This window comes from Procambarus clarkii, chromosome 32 (genome assembly GCF_040958095.1).
Source record: "Procambarus clarkii isolate CNS0578487 chromosome 32, FALCON_Pclarkii_2.0, whole genome shotgun sequence".
NCBI lineage: Eukaryota > Metazoa > Arthropoda > Malacostraca > Decapoda > Cambaridae > Procambarus > Procambarus clarkii.
Window position 1 is genome coordinate 34476151 of NC_091181.1, and position 16334 is coordinate 34492484.

Below are 16334 nucleotides of genomic sequence, written 5' to 3' on the forward strand. Positions count from 1 at the left end.
TTTTGTTTAGCCAATTTTTCAATATCCAGCATCTGAATACTTTTCCACCTGTATTTGGCCATAAATTAAGGCAGACATTTTCTAATGTTTAGTGGGTTTTAAAAACAAGATGCTTTAAAGTAAAATTTTGGCAAAATTCAAATGCAGTATTAACATATCCCGAAAATTAGTGTTATACATGTAACAAATCTGGAGTTTATGTACAAAGGGAAGCTGTTGCTCCCTCTCGTTCATATTTTGTCTTGATTTTGTGGTTTCAAGAAAAAAAGCAGCAACCTAACCTCTTAGGTTGCTTATATTAAGCCTAAAATTTATTGGTATAAGGGCAATTTTCATCCCATTTTGTATCGGCTGCAGATGGTTTACCTAGATTCTTTGCATGGGTTTTAGAAAAATTGCTGGCTGTTTCCCCTCTGATTTGGCCACGGTACAATAACCATGTACATTAAAAATGAACATCATATTTGGTAATAAATGAAGCTTGGAAAATACGTGGACGAAATAACTTCTACATAATCCTTTCTTTAAATGTAATTCAATTATATAAGTATCTGTGAAATTTGGTCGATACAACTGTTGCAGACCACGAGAAAGGAATGGGTTCAAGGATATTTATTTTTACTTGATATAATAAAAACCACTGGAAGTATGTGTTTAATACAAACTTATCTAAAGTATACAATAAAAAACCCTGTATAAAATATTAAATTAAAAGAGCAAACAGGACTTCAATTATTTGAAATACAAAATTGTGATCAAACTAGATCTGTAACTTGTACGCGTGTCTGAATAATTTGCCAACACCAAACTGATGACCCAGTACTTAGACGCTATGGACATTGCAGTCGTGGAAATCGTAGTGCTTCTAATAGCCTCCAATGTGGATTTCTTAAACATAACTGATTTTAACTAAAAAGGATTGAAGTGATAATATGATTGGGATGGCCCACAAATTGTCCAGTTACACTTATTTCTCGTTACCCCCACACGTTTAATTTTTCCATCGTAGGGTCTGCATGTAAGAATATTCATGATTCTGGAATGACAACCGCAAAGAATGTTAATTTCGCTAAATTATTAGAAAATTCGGTATAAACTTGTTTGTCAACATGCTGCGTTTTCGTCTGTTTTTCATAAATACCCATCCAAAATGGGGAGATATGCCTTTGCCGCATATATATATGTGCTATTGAATATACCGCACACGAATGGATTGACGTGAAATTCCCAGTCATGTTGGGGGTGTAGTTCATAAACAAATGGTGTGGTAATTGTTCTTAGCAGCTGGTATCTGCCTCGGTATGGATGTCTGAAATTGGCTTGACCGTGGTGTTGTAGACTTTATCTAACATGGCTTCCTCCTCCTCCTCTAGTTCTTTTTGCTCCTTATAACTTGCCTCTGTTAAAAAAAAAGTTAAAATTTTCTTATTTACGTAAACAACTGATGCTGCTACCTGAATTTATTGTTATTGCTGATGCTCTTGCATTCTCTGACGAAGTTGAGAGACCATATATGATGCCACAAACAAAACGTTACTTTAAACATTTACAACTTTTTTTTTCTTAATATATCAAACATTTGATATTAATAAAATTTACTCTTACATGTTACTGATGCCACGGAGAACAAATAAATTACGTAAGGTCAAGAATCATTCATGATATAACATCGATGGAGGAAACTGAAAAAAATCTGATTAATAATTGGAGATGGAAGAAGCATTTATATCTACCTAAATATATATGTATTCTGAGAGTTCTACTACCCGGGACCAGGCTTGACTTGCGAAAGCTTGGTGCATAGGCTGTTGTTTGGAGCGCCCCGCAGGCCCACATATACACTATTGCCCGGTTGGTCATATAGTAGACCAAATGGTTTGCCAACTGATCTTGCACTGGTGACAAATTTGTGCCAGATAGTCGTGCATTACTGCATATAGTTTAGTCTGAGATATCCTACTTTAGAAAATAATATTACCCCCTAATGCATCTTCCTCTGTCCAAACTGGGTACATGAACTAGTGTCATATTCTCATCATACCTTAGTAGTACCTAGCAAGTTTCTTTCCCTGAATACTGAACTCTAATATATATATCCTGTGTGAATATTTGAAAAATAAAAAAAGCCTCACCCCTCTCTGCTATCTTGTTCTTGAGGAAGGTGAAGTGGACGAGAGCATAGAGGGCGCCGCAGCCGAGGGAGATGCCCCCGAAGATCCTGAAGGTGTTGACTGTGCCATACTGACTGATGAGGAACCCGCCCAGCAGGGACCCAACTCCACGACCTGTACGGGAATGACCATGTTTTTGTTTAGCTTTATTCTGTATCTGGATTGTACCTGGATGAGGTCCTGGTAGTTCTACTCCCCAAGCCAGGCTCTACTTGTGAGAGCTTGGTCAAACAGGCTGTTGATTGGAGCGACCTGTAGGCCCACGTATCCACTACAGCCCGGTTGGTCTGGCACTTCTTGAAGACCTCCACTTTTCCGGCAATATTTCTTAGACTTCCTTGAAGGATATTGAACAACCGTGGACTTCTGATGTTCATAGTGTTCTCTGAGTGTACTTGTGGCACCTCTACTCTTCACTGGCTCTATTCTGCATTTTCTTCGCAGAAATATTTTGGATTTATTTTTATCTCTTTTTATGGCACTAAAATACCTCATTGGGAAAAAAATGCGATATGCAAACGATTGTTAACTTACAACGTTAATTATCACAAGCTATTTAACCCAGGCTAAAACTTTTCTCTATGTTAATTACCCTTATCATACATTCATATTTATAAAACAAAATAATTTAAAGTTATTAATAATTAAATTTATTAATAAACTTTTATCGCCATAGCGTGTCTGAATCACAGAAAAAATAATAATTTATCGAATTAGCAAGACCGCTTAACAAACTAAAAGAAATTATGAATTGCGTATTGCAGGACAAAGATACTTAAAGGTTCTTTCACATGTCAAACAAAGAATAGCAAGAAGACTGATCCACTGAAAAAAATGAGACAGGTCAGGAAACTAATAAAAAAATTGACATTTTACGTACACTTAAAAATATATATGTAGGTTATGAAGAGCTCAAGTTGACTAGTTTAGTTGTTAGCAGGAAGTTATTAAATGAATAAATAAAGCCCTTATTTTGCATATTTTTTTTTTTTGAGATATATACAAGAGTTGCTACATTCTTGTACAGCCACTAGTACGCCAATGTAATGTTGTAATATGTAATGTTGATGTCGAGCTGTGCCCCGGAATCACTGAGGCCGGGTTGCAAATGAGATTTTTAAGAAATATTAATTGAGTCGAGCTACTACCAAAGATTCTATAAAAAAAATTGATTAAAATATGTGAAAAATTATAGTGCTGAGTACAACCTCAGAAGCCGTCTTCTGTACTCACCTGTGTAAAAGGAAAACAAAAGAGAGAGGCAGCTAATGGGACCCACCGAGGGAGTAAGTGGATGGAACCTGTGATCCCCGTCATGGTCGCCAGGAGGCCTCTGGGCGCCAGGATGGGACAGAAGGTCAGCACAGCCAGCCACATCAACTGATTCGTCACCACCTCCAGAAGCTCGAACGGCATCGACAACCACGGATCTCTGTGGGAGAACCAAGGTGAACCACTGCTGGAGAACTGATGGGTAAGTATGTAATTAACAAAATGAATGCACCAAACCAGGAGGACCATGTACGGGTTATTGTATAATAATAATAATAATATGCAGATTATCCGCATATATATGTGTAGGCATTGCCTTCTCGCGTATGTCCCTTGCCTTTGGCATATTGATATGTTTCGATTGCTGTTTTTGTGACCCCTTCAGACTTTTTGATTTTTCATTTGTATTTTTAGTAAAGTGTGATGCTTTTGTGTCCGTTTTGGGCTGCCTTGTGTATTTGTCTTTTTGTATGAACCTGTTGCACTGTAATTCTGTTTTTATGTGTTTTCATGTATTTGTGTGGGTATGGTTTGGGGGGTTATTGTTTTATTCATTTGTAATTTGTACTTTTGTTGTTGTTTCTTTTTTATATTTGTTTTACGGTATTTATGTAGCGTGCTTTCGTATGTAAATAAAAAAAAATGAGTTACATAGAAATAATTGACCATTGCGGTTCTCGCACAACAAGTCCTTGTAGTTTCATTATACTCAATTATCTTTATCTTCATTATCTTCCAAGATGAAGAAACCGATGATTTATCATTACCATCTTGAGGCCTATTAAGAGTGAAATTATTTGTTAATTCTTATATTTTTTATTGAGGATTATATTGAGACATTAATCTATTGCACAGTTCACAAAATATATCCAACTGGCAGCGATACGTACTTGATGAAGGAGTACCCGAAGTGTCTGACGGCGTAGGTGAAGAATGAGAATATGAAGACGATGGGGCGACCCATCCTGTCAATCACGCGGTCGAGGACCAGTAGAAGAGGAGCGCCCCCTAGGCTCCCCACCGTTATAGTCAGACCTGGCCATGGGCGCAAAAACAGGTTAGGTTAAGCAAGGTTAAATTAGGCTAGGTTACGTTACGTTAGGTTGTGTTAGGCGAGGTTCGTTCGGTTAGGCTAGGTTCGTTCGGTTAGGCTAGGTTCGTTTGGTTAGGCTAGGTTCGTTCGGTTAGGCTAGGTTCGTTCGGTTAGGCTAGGTTCGGTTAGGTCAGGCTAGGTTATTTTACGATTCGTTAGGTTATCATTTTTCTAATTAAGTAAACTTGTATTGTTTCTATGAAAGTCCCACGAAGAACTCTTGTAGGGACGAATTACTTGAAAAAAAATAAATTCGTTTATGGTCTTGTGAAGTATCTGTGACTGCACAATGTAAATTACTGATATGTTGAGGTAAATCTAATTAACCACCATACGCTTGTGAAAACTGAGTAGGACCCAACCAATAGTCACTTATAGTCAGAAATATACTTTTACAAACTTGGGGAAACTTTGTAATTATTCACCTGGTAAACAATTCATCTAATATTTACCTGTCTGTTATAAGTGGAAAGACCTAATGTCAATCCATCCACCAATTATCAACCCACGTTACCAAGGGACTTCCCCAGCCACTTACCTAAGAGATATGTGGGGGCGCCCAGCTCTTTGAGAAAGACGAACAGGAAGCTCTCGATAAAGCCCCAGCTGGCCCCTTGAGCCAGGACCATCAGGAGGAAGACGTCGATCTCAATCCGGCAAAGAAGCTTGAATAGGTTCTTCATCACGTTCTCTCCCGCAGTCTTTACCTGCAGGAGGCACGAGAGGTGGTGGTAGTTGCAGAGGGTGTAGTGTCAATATCTGTTATATTACTTTTAATGTTTGAAACAGTTGCAACACCAGCAGTAGCTGATATAGTGTAAGGCGTACAAGAATTATTTGTATGAACGTCGTAGCTGTGGAAGTACCAGTGATAATACTCAGAAAATCGGCTAAATTTCATTTTCCAATGGCTAGTTTTCTCTACAATACCAGCAGTTGTAGAATTAGTCAGTTTTTGTATTAATATTAACAAGGTTAGGTACACAGCAAAGTGCTGCTACCCTATTCTATATGAAGGGTTACAGAGTATATGTGGAAAGTTAGCTATGAGTTCATCTAATATATCAGTCCCACGGGATGGTTAGTCATATGTATTGAATCAGAAAACTTGACATATATATATATAATATACAATTCTTACAACAGCCTAAGTAATATCCATAGCTAAATACATTCTTATTAATTACGTATTCTAGTTAATTACTACAAAGAACAAACAACAAGGCAGCATTCACTAGAACGCAGTCCACAAAAACTATTACAAGTAATCATGAACAACATATACAGCACATCAACTTCCCAGCAACAACAACAACAACAATAGCCTTCAAGCGTCCATTTCTAGCAACACTAAACAAATCCCCGCCACGACATCTTACAAGATATCGCTTTCAGTACTACAAGAGTTACGACACTGACCGTGAAGTTGAGTCTGGAAACCAGAATGTTGGAGAGAAGAACGAGGATCCCCCCAATGTAGAACCCTGGAGAGTAGTCCGGCGATCCTGAGGGAGGTATCCAAGATGGAGGTCAGTGCGGGATACAAGGAGTCTCTAATAAGGATTTTGATGCTCGCCAAACTTGTGGAGGTCAGGTCATCATATTTATCACACTATACATATGTAATGGACGAGACTGACCAGGGTCTGGGCTGAATTTGTCGATGAGGATGCCAGAGAAGAGCGGTCCCAGAGACAAGCCCACAACGCCGTAGAGGCGCTGCACGCCCAGATCACCTCCATGCTGCTCCAGGAGGGCCAGCGTCGTCGCATCCTAGTGATCCGGCACATCATTATTGTTTATTTTATTTATTTATGTATTCATTTATATACAAGAATAATAGGTACAGTGTAACAGCATTGGAATTCAACATAATAACTACATTATAAAGTGGTAGAATAAATTATACTGATGAAGTTTCATCCTTATTTCTGGTGTGATGTTCATGGGTTCAATTACATCTATCTAGGAAGAGTTTAAAATCAGGATTAAAATTTAAGAATAAGCGTTTGCAAGTATATATTGCACAAGAGAATGTATAGAGTGTATGTGAGTTTGGCACGATTAGGGGCTGTTGTCTGAAGATAGAATTTGTTACAGTTCTGAGAAGAATTTTGCTGGGTGATGATGGGCTTCAGGATAGCTTGTAGTAGTTGAAAGCCAGCCACAGACACCGTATGTTATATAGGGATAGATTAGCAAGTAGTATAGTGTAAGAAAAACAGAGCGGGGAACATAATATTTGATTATTGAGAGTATACTACAGTTTTAGAGACTTTTTGGGCTATGTATTGTATAATGAGTTTCAGTCATATTTACTGTTAATGAGAAAATCCACAGAAGTCGTGATGACACAAGAGTCATCACAGGAGTTGTTAATGATGACACTAGTCTATCCGAAGGTGTATCTGGTTTGATGATTTACTTTAAAATAAAATGTAGTATGTCTTTTCTATATTTAGTGAGAGCTTGTTGGACTGATCCATAAGTGGATTTTTTTTACTTCGTTATTTACAATGTTATTTAAAGTGTGTGGGTTGGGGGTTTGAACAAAATGCAGGTAGTATCGTCAGCAAATAGTATTTCTGCATAAAGCAATACCCACCTAATTCCGAAGGCTGTTTGACCCCCCTTGCTTGTGTGGCACCTGCTGGTCGAGTGCCTCTCTCAGAAAAGTCATACAATGTAATTTTGTAGAGCTTTGGTGTTAGGAGAGTCTTCATTTTCTCTTGGTACTTTGTGAAGATGCTGTTTCACAGGCATTTGATTCGATGGCTAGAAATTTATAGTTTTTTATGTTCACTGTTTTTATTATACAGTACTAGTGTTGTACTGTATAATATTATACAGTACTAGTGTTATTATACTCCCTAGTGTTGGGAGCCCTCAGAATGCAAATATGCCATCAGAACATGTATTTTATTATGAACAGATGAAAAGCTCTCTGCACTCGGGATCGACCATTTCATTCATCTCCACCGACTTCACGGGGGTCGCCATGGGAGCCGGCCTTCTTAAAGGAGGGTGCAACGGGACTGACCCCGACCCGCCTGTGAGAGTCTTTTTTTTTTTTTTTTTTTTTTGCAGGGATATTCCTGCGCGGGCCCTAATTGCGCCTAGCACCCACCAGTTACCCCTGAAAGGTTGGCCCAAGTGTCTGGCCTCCAACTTTGAACAAACTGACAGACATTTTGTGTTATACATATAGATTTACGCTCATGCTTTGTGAACATTTAGATTTTGAATATTACTTTTTAAATGTATGCCTATTACTTTCGAACTATTATTCCCAATTGATAGTCTGATCCTTGATTGATGCAATCATCTTACTTAATTTAGTTAATTGTTGTGAGTATGTGCAGTACCTATGTTCGGCACCACTGGCCTTTGACACACCAGTGCAGTGTGTCAAAGGTATTATTACAATACTAATCGCTCGAGAAAGTCAAATGAGAGTACTTACAGACATGGAGAAGGCTGACGCCATGAAGAACATAGCAGCCATTCTCAACCAGAAGTAGATCCAGAAGGTGTGGGGGTTATTGGTGGGGTCGTCGGGATGGCCACAGGAGAGAAGTCCCTCCACCTGGCACTCCACTTGGCACCGAGACGGGCAGGTGAGGGTATGGAACACCTGGCCCTCATAGACTAGGTCGTACCATCTGTGGCTGCATCTATCGTCCTCGCGCCACGATAATACCGTCCCGTTCAGCTGCATCTATTGTAGGTAGAGGGCCATTTTTATATCTTCTTTGGACATAGTATTTTTTTAGTATAGAATTCATTATTCTACTTAAATTGACAATTTATTTATTTCGTACGACGTGACGTAATTGTCTGAACATTCTATGCAACTTGAGCCTTGTCAGTTAACTTTTTATAGCCTTGATTGAATGCTACAAGGTATTCCAGGCCAGAATGTAGCTTCCCACAGCTACATTGATCAGCAATGTAGCTGTGGGAAGTTGTCAAACACCAGATGTCCTCCCAGTTAAACACCAGATGTCACCCCAGTCAAACACCAGATGTACTTCCAGATAAACACGACCACCTAATAAGTATACCCCCAGTACACCTGGTGGTCAGGGTAGTACTAGTACACAGGCTACGACAGTACTCGTGCGTGTGTGTGTTGCTCACCTGGTTAGTGGTGTTGAGGGGGAGGCAGTGGGTGAGGTGGTCGACGCCCAGACACACCTGCAGCTCCTCCTCCTCCTCCTCCTCCGGCGGGGGCGCCTCACAGTGGAACCTGCAGTCCTGTATCACGACATCAGGTGTCAGTAATGTGACTCAGTGTTGCTCTACTAGACTCACATTTTTCACTGGTTTGCTACCTGGCTCCTAGTGTTTTTTTCTCTCTTGATTCGTAAATTTGTTACCCGAATTATAAGTTTGTTCCGTAAAACATCTCTGGAACTTGGCCCAGAATTGTCTTATACCTGGCTCAGAGCTTTGTTTAATAAATTAATTTGGACTTGAGCATGGGCACATTATGCGCCGTTGCTGTGATATGTACAGTCAACCTGTCCTCAGGGAGGAAATACGCTCACGGGAATGTATTGAGAATAACTACATAATTAGTGCTATTGTCTACTCCATCCATGGTTAGTTTAGGCTAAGGTTACTTGAGGTTAAGATTTGATTAGGTTAGGTTAAGATTTGATTAGGTTAAGATCTGATTAGGTTAGGTTAAGATTTGATTAGGTTAAGATCTGATTAGGTTAGGTTAAGATTTGATTAAGTTAGGTTAGGTTTCATTACGTTTGGTTATGTTAATTTAGTGTATAATTGGTGATAATGTGAAATATGGAATTCGAAAACTATATCACTGTACTCGAGAATTCCGTTGACAGAAAACCAAACTCTTCAACGAAAACGTTTTCAGCTTGCACTTTATATTTTAAACCAACAACTTATAATACAATAAAGTAATATCTTGAGAATAATCTGTTTAGAACAAATGCTCACTTCCCAGTTTATATGTAGACGTTACTGGAATTGTAATATGCTTTCAGACCATCACAAATACCTAGATAACTATCCGGGTAGTTTGATGAGGAGTGTGGTGTCTCACGGTAATGGATTTGGTCTGAGGACAAGCTCTTTCAAGTTCAAGTATGTTTATTGAGATAAGCAATAAATACATCTCAAAGGGATAGAGTAGCTTAGGCTATTTGTTCACAAGCTCTTTGAGTATATATTGCACGTTTCCCAAGCAATAACTGGTAATATGTTTGTCGTTTGCTTGGCCAACGATAATTCACCAAATGTCCTCTAATCTGCAACTAAATATAACATGATTAGCCTCTCAAATACTAATGAAGATGTTCCTGATAGAGTGTGATACGTTATCATCTGACAGTGCCGTCACCTCCATTAACAGAATCAGCAACCCATCCGCTGCGTCACCTGGTGTTGACGTCTGTGTTTTCACATATCCATACATTAAAACATTGATTGTAACCATGATATATATATACTTCAGCCTACAGTTTAGACCTGTTGTCTTATGTATGACCCTCTGTCCTGCGTGACAGTGAATACCAGCATTATCCTTACTTTAATAAGACTATCAAAATCCTCAGATTAGGCAAAATTGTAATTAATTTTGTCAATAAAGATGTTAATAATAATGTGTTTTTCCTATCGTTTACTCCCATATCGAGGTAAGCATACTGTCGTCCACTCAATCAAGGCTTTCTAGATATATAGCGCAGCTGTGTGTGTCCGTACTCCATGTTTCTCGGACCCACTCATTATCTCGTTAAGTTAAGAGCTTAACTGACACTCACAGCACCTGGACGCTTCCACAAATGGACTCCAGATCTGCAACAAATACACATTTTTACCAAATAAGTGGTCAGTGTCGGCCATAACCGGTGACGTCAAACACTGTCACCGGTAGACATTGGAATGGCGGGAACAGTGTCAGGGCTCTGATACCACCCACTGTGATGGCTTTATTGGTTGAGGCACGTAGATGGTGTGCCTTGATTGGCAAGTATTTCAATAGCCTCTCCGGACAGGAAATTTGATTTAATCCATATAATGTATCTGACGTGTCCGCTGAACTTTGTCCTAAAGGGAGGCAATTATCTGCCAGACACTGTTTCACAACTTGAATACAGTGACTCACATAAAAGCATTCACATGTAATAAGAACATTCAACTGACTAATGTATACTTTGTACAGACTGGCCAGATTACATTGAATAAACCTGAAATTAGGCAGCATACAGAGGTCTTGTGACAAGGAGCACCAACAGTACCAACAGTAGTAGTATCAGCAGCAGTAACAGTGACAACAGAAGGAGGATTAGTAACAACAGAAGATTAAGAAGGAAATGGTAATAATAGATTATAGTAGTATGAGGAGGCGAGTGTCCATGACACCTGACCTTGAGTGTCAGTTCCAGCTGGGTGTGGTTGCGGTCCTGGTGGCAGAGATCGCAGGCGGCCCAGGTCAATGTGTGGTGGTCGGGGCCGCAGGTGAGAGCCAGGTTGGGGACCGGGCGGGCCGGGACGTACAGGAGAGACACGTGTAACACTATCGTCAACACCGTGTTCACCACCATCACAGACTTGTACTTCCCCAAAGCGTCCGCAGCGAGGCCTGTGATGGAGAGGAAGAAAGGCACCTCTAGTGAGGACCATCTGGACACATTTCAAAATAAACACTAAGTCCACTAAGATTCACATGAAGTTGGAAAGCACAGAACGCGTTACTTCCATGCAGAATGGCTTGTGGCTTCACAAATGGTTATATGACTGGAAAATACTATTCAGTTTCGAAAATGCAAGATTCTGCATCTAGGATACGATAATACACATAATTGTTATGTTACTGACATTGCCATTGCCTTTCCTGTCAATGACAGGAAAAGTATAGTACCGTAATATACAATGCACTTCCAGTTGATGTACCAAATCAACAACATTACCTTGCTGCAGATTGATGTAAAAAAATGAATTTCGCGTCAGAATTCGCCAATCATTGAAAGTTGAACAAGAAAAATGACCTGCAATAAAAAATGCTAACTAAGGCTTATGAATAGTCAAATAAACCTTTGACTTCATGGAAAAGAAGGTAGTTATTCAACTGTACAGTTCTCTGGTGTGCCCCTATTTGGACTCATGTTGAACCCGTTCTCGCATTTGCTTACAGTCAATATTGGCTTATTTAATAAGTGCATATGTGACATACTAATTGATTGTGAATATTTTAGTTTACCTTGAAAAGCTTCATAGAAAACACCGACCTCGCCTAACCTTCTTAGTATGTTAAGATAAGCATCTTATTGCTTCTTATTTATAATTATTACTTACATGTATCCAAGCGTGGAGACTTCATCTTCAGATGGACATATCTCCTTTGGATAAAGTTCAACTCAAGTCTACAAAAATCACCCGCGAACTAAGTCGACTCATACCAGGAACGGTTGAGAGTCACAGAACTAACAACACTGCAGACTTGGCAGGGCTGATCTCGTTGACGCTTTTAAAATACTGAACAGTTTGGAGGATATTGACCCTGACCACTTCTTTAAAAGGTCAAATATAACATATACAAGGAGCAGCGGCTTCATGATCAAGCCACAATGCAGGACAGAAATCATGCTTTTCCACCCACGGAACTGCCTACCCGTCGAAACCATACACACCAAGACATTGCTGCAGTTCAAATGTAGCAGCCCCCGTGGTGCAGTGGTTAAGATGCTCGCCTGGCGTTCCGCGAGCGCTTTGTCCTGGGTTCGTATCCTGGCCGGGGAGGATTTACTGGGCGCAAATCCTTAACTGTAGCCCAATAGTAAAATGGACGGTTGTTAAACGATTCTTCGCGGGGTCGTATTCCAGGGAACATAAGATTAAGGACTTGCCCGAAACGCTACGCGTACTAGTGGCTGTACAAGAATGTAACTCTTGTATATATAAATAAATAAAAATCTGGGAAAAAATAGGGTGATTGGACAAATTACCAGCTGCATGTGGGAATTTACACAAAATTGGGTAAAAGTGGTTTTGCTTCGGCCGGGAATCGAACCCGAGCTCTTAGGATTACGCTCCCCCCAAGCGCTGTCTACTCGGTCTCATGTACTCACCTAATGGTGCTTGTGGGGGTTGAGCTTGGGTTCTTTGGTCCCGCCTCTTAACTGGTGTACAGGTTCTGAGCCTATTGGACGGTATCATATCTATATTTGAAACTGTGTATGGAGTCAGCCTTCACCACGTCACTGCCTAATGCATTCTGTGTGTGTGTGTGTGTGTGTGTGTGTGTGTGTGTGTGTGTGTGTGTGTGTGTGTGTGTGTGTGTGTGTGTGTGTGTGTGTGTGTACATACCTGAGCTTAGAGGACCCAGGAGAGAGGCAATAGGCAGGAAGCTGTAGACAATGGCGATCTCCTTTACAGTCAGACCCAGAACCTGCATGTGGAGGGTCAAGTAGGGCAGGTAGGCACTCTGACCTGTGGATGGAACAGGAGGATAACCTGAGACTTGTGGGTGGAACAGGAGGATAACCTGAGACTTGTGGGTGGAACAGGAGGATAACTTCGGCCCTGAGAGGATAAAAAAGGGCTACCTTCCCACTCTAGACAAAACATGGTGAAGATTGAGGACAACATTAAGTATTAGCACTGTAGTGAAATAGAAAGTAAAGTGCATATATATTGAATATTTATTTCAATAAGAAAAGTAATAACCTACCAACTATGTTAGAAAATAATACAGATGAATAAATAAATTTTCTCGTTTGATTTCGATTGCAAATTTATGACAGGAAGGAATATATATAAGTTTGTGAGGGCATAGAAAACGTGAGGTAGGGTGACTGAGGCACTTTCGGCACTAAGACTTTTGCAAGAGAATTTTAGCTTAATATATGGATTTTAAAATGTACTCATCACCAAGAGATTGTATACTCAGGTGTATTTCATCTTCTCGGTGTATATATACACACTGAGGTTTTGTTTATGACTAGACTAAGTTCAAGACCAAAAGTATACTCTCTGTAGGTCAATAAATTATTGTCACAACCTTAAACTGGTTGAAAAGCCTTAACACCAACACCAAACTAAATGTCCTCGTTTGCAATTGTTACAAGACCAATTACTGAGCGGAGCGGGTTTATGCAGCCTAGTGGCGAGGTCCTGCTTGTACCAATACACTGGACTCTTACCGCAGTAGAAGAGAAAGAGGATGATCTTAATGGCCACCAGCTCCCTGTTGAAAGTGAGGTATCCTCTTAGACTCGTCCACCACCCAACACAACCGTCCACGCTCTTCTTGGCGGCCGCAGACTTCTCTTTCACATCTGTAAAGATAAGAAATGTGTTCTGTAGTTTTGTCTTGTGTTTCGTCTTTCTGTTCTTTCTTTACGCACTTACTCATTTGCCACTTTAAATGTTTATAAGTAATAGAAAGTAATGGTGGAATTCTGTACTACGCTTATTAGCTCTGTACAAGAGTAACCGCACTTTAAATGTTTTAAAACATTCAGTGCAGAATATGTTTGTTATATAATGTTCCGCCAGCCATCTTGATGACTACATTGTCATCTAACATTGCACCTCTCTGGGAACTATACCACAATTACCCTTACTTATATTTTTTAGCATAAGCTAGGATTATGTCTTAGTGTGTTATCCAAAGTTGTTGTCTTTTTAGTTTTCAATTACCCAGAAATCTTAGTTAAATATCCCAAGTAATCATGTGCATACTGTGGCCTGTGGGTAGTGCTAGATTAGTGGTAGATTATAGACCTTCCACCGTCTCCCACTGAATGGGTGTGGGCCGGGTGCATGGCAGGCAAAGAGAGTCGACGCTGGACGGGGCAAGGGCTGACAGTGTTGGCCATGGAGCCCTTTACCAACGTAGTTCGCCGGTGTAATACGGTGGGCCTCAAAATTTCCTTTGCTAGCCCGATTACCCCTTAGTGTGCGTCACCCCATTCAGGTTTTGGCAAGACAGCGGCGCTCTTCAAGGCTAGTTATGGTGAAGTTTGGTGCATCTGCGTCGTTCGAGCCCAACCAGTTTGGCTGGACGATAGAGCGACGGTCTCGCTTCATACAGGTTGGCGTTCAATCCCCGACCGTCCAAGTGGTTGGGCACCATTCCTTCCAAATCCCAAATCCTTATCCTGACCCCTTCCAAGTGCTGTATAGTCGTGATGGCTTGGCGCTTTCTCCTGATAGTTCGGTGAACTATCAGTTTAGTTTGTGTTGTTCGGTGGCTGCCTCACGATGCTGAGGAGGGAGTGTTATCCTGCCTGGAGGTCAAGAGACAGTGCAAGCTTGCCTACACCATTGTAGTTTAATTAGTTATTACTAGTCCAATACCCATCCTGTGGACGGTGGAGGAAAGCTTGGGCATAACAAAGGCAACCCGTCTTATACGTGTGGAATAACCTATTCTAATGAATGTGTAAAAACCAGGGGCTAGATTCACGAAGCAGTTACGCAAGCACTTACGAACCTGTACATCTTTTCTCAATCTCTGACGGCTTTGTTTACAATTATTAAACAGTGAATGAGCTTCGAAGCACCAGGAGGCTGTTTATAACAATAACAACAGTTGATTGGCAAGTTTTCATGCTTGTAAACTGTTTAATAAATGTAAACAAAACCGTCAAAGATTGAGGAAAGATGTACCAGGTTCGTAAGTACGTGCGTAACTGCTTCGTGAATCTAGATCCAGGACATTGCTACAGCTGTGAATAGGCCTACATATGGAAAAAACTAACCAGGGAGAATGGGACAACACTTTACAGCCTCCCAATCCTCGCCATGGCCAAAAACTATAGTGACCAACAGGTAAATGAAATGAAATTATTTTGAACTGGGGTGCTTGGTGGACAATTTATATTCCAGATAGGATATAAATATATTGGTACAAACTGTAGTGTGGAAGCCACCATTGCTTTCCAAGACTGTTAGATTTAGGAAGCCCTGGTTATGTTATAGGCTTGTTGAATATACCATTATGCTTGTATCATGCTTCACCTCGCGAGAACATTCTTATCCTCTTATAATCTTGATAAATTATTAGATTAAAATATGTTTAGTATTACCTGCCATATCTTCGATTAACTTCTTTGCACCAGTATAACTGGAACTACTCTCAAGAATTGTTGGTTTTTGGTGACTGCAGAACTAGTCACCAGGTATGGTGGTAGTGGCTGGTGCTGGTAGAGGGGCGGATGTGTAGGGTGGTGTGCCTGGGCGCCGGCGAACAGTGTGGCTCCAAGCTACTCTCACAGATCACTGACGTTGGGCGCGCCTTGCTCCCGCTCTCCGCAAATCCTACAAGTGCTGTCATGACCATATACTTCTCCGCTAATGACCACGAAATATGCAACACGCGCTGAGAAACTCTGGATCACTGGAAATTTGTTGAGCCACGCTAATAAGTAAAACCTGCATATGAGTAAGCTCGTAGTGTGAAGCACTAATTATATTAATTTGTTCTCAGGTTCTAGAAGACTTCAGTGGTGAACCTCAGTTATCGTGTTTCAGACTACCTTAAGTAACAACATTCCTATATTAGTTCCCTTGGTACAAACTGTAGTGTGGAAGCCGCCATTGCTTTCCAAGACTGTTAGATTCAGGAAAGATGGCTTTCCTGTACTTGGAAACTAAACACAGAATTTCTAAATTTTGCTCGAAAAATTTCTTTAGCAGTAGTAAACATTATATGCAGTTAGAACCATTCAACGTCAGGATGCGACAGTTGGCAACTTCTATCTCCTTTCGGTCCTGTTGCTGGTGTAGTGGTAACTGATGTTTCCTAGATACCATCCCTGTTG

At 40.4% G+C, this 16334-nt stretch overlaps 1 pseudogene; it reads right to left on the reverse strand.

The window, feature by feature from the left end:
* Positions 1 to 597: 597 nt before the first annotated feature.
* LOC123759525 (major facilitator superfamily domain-containing protein 6-like) lies at positions 598 to 15801 on the reverse strand (annotated as a pseudogene).
* Between the last annotated feature and the right edge of the window lie 533 nt (positions 15802 to 16334).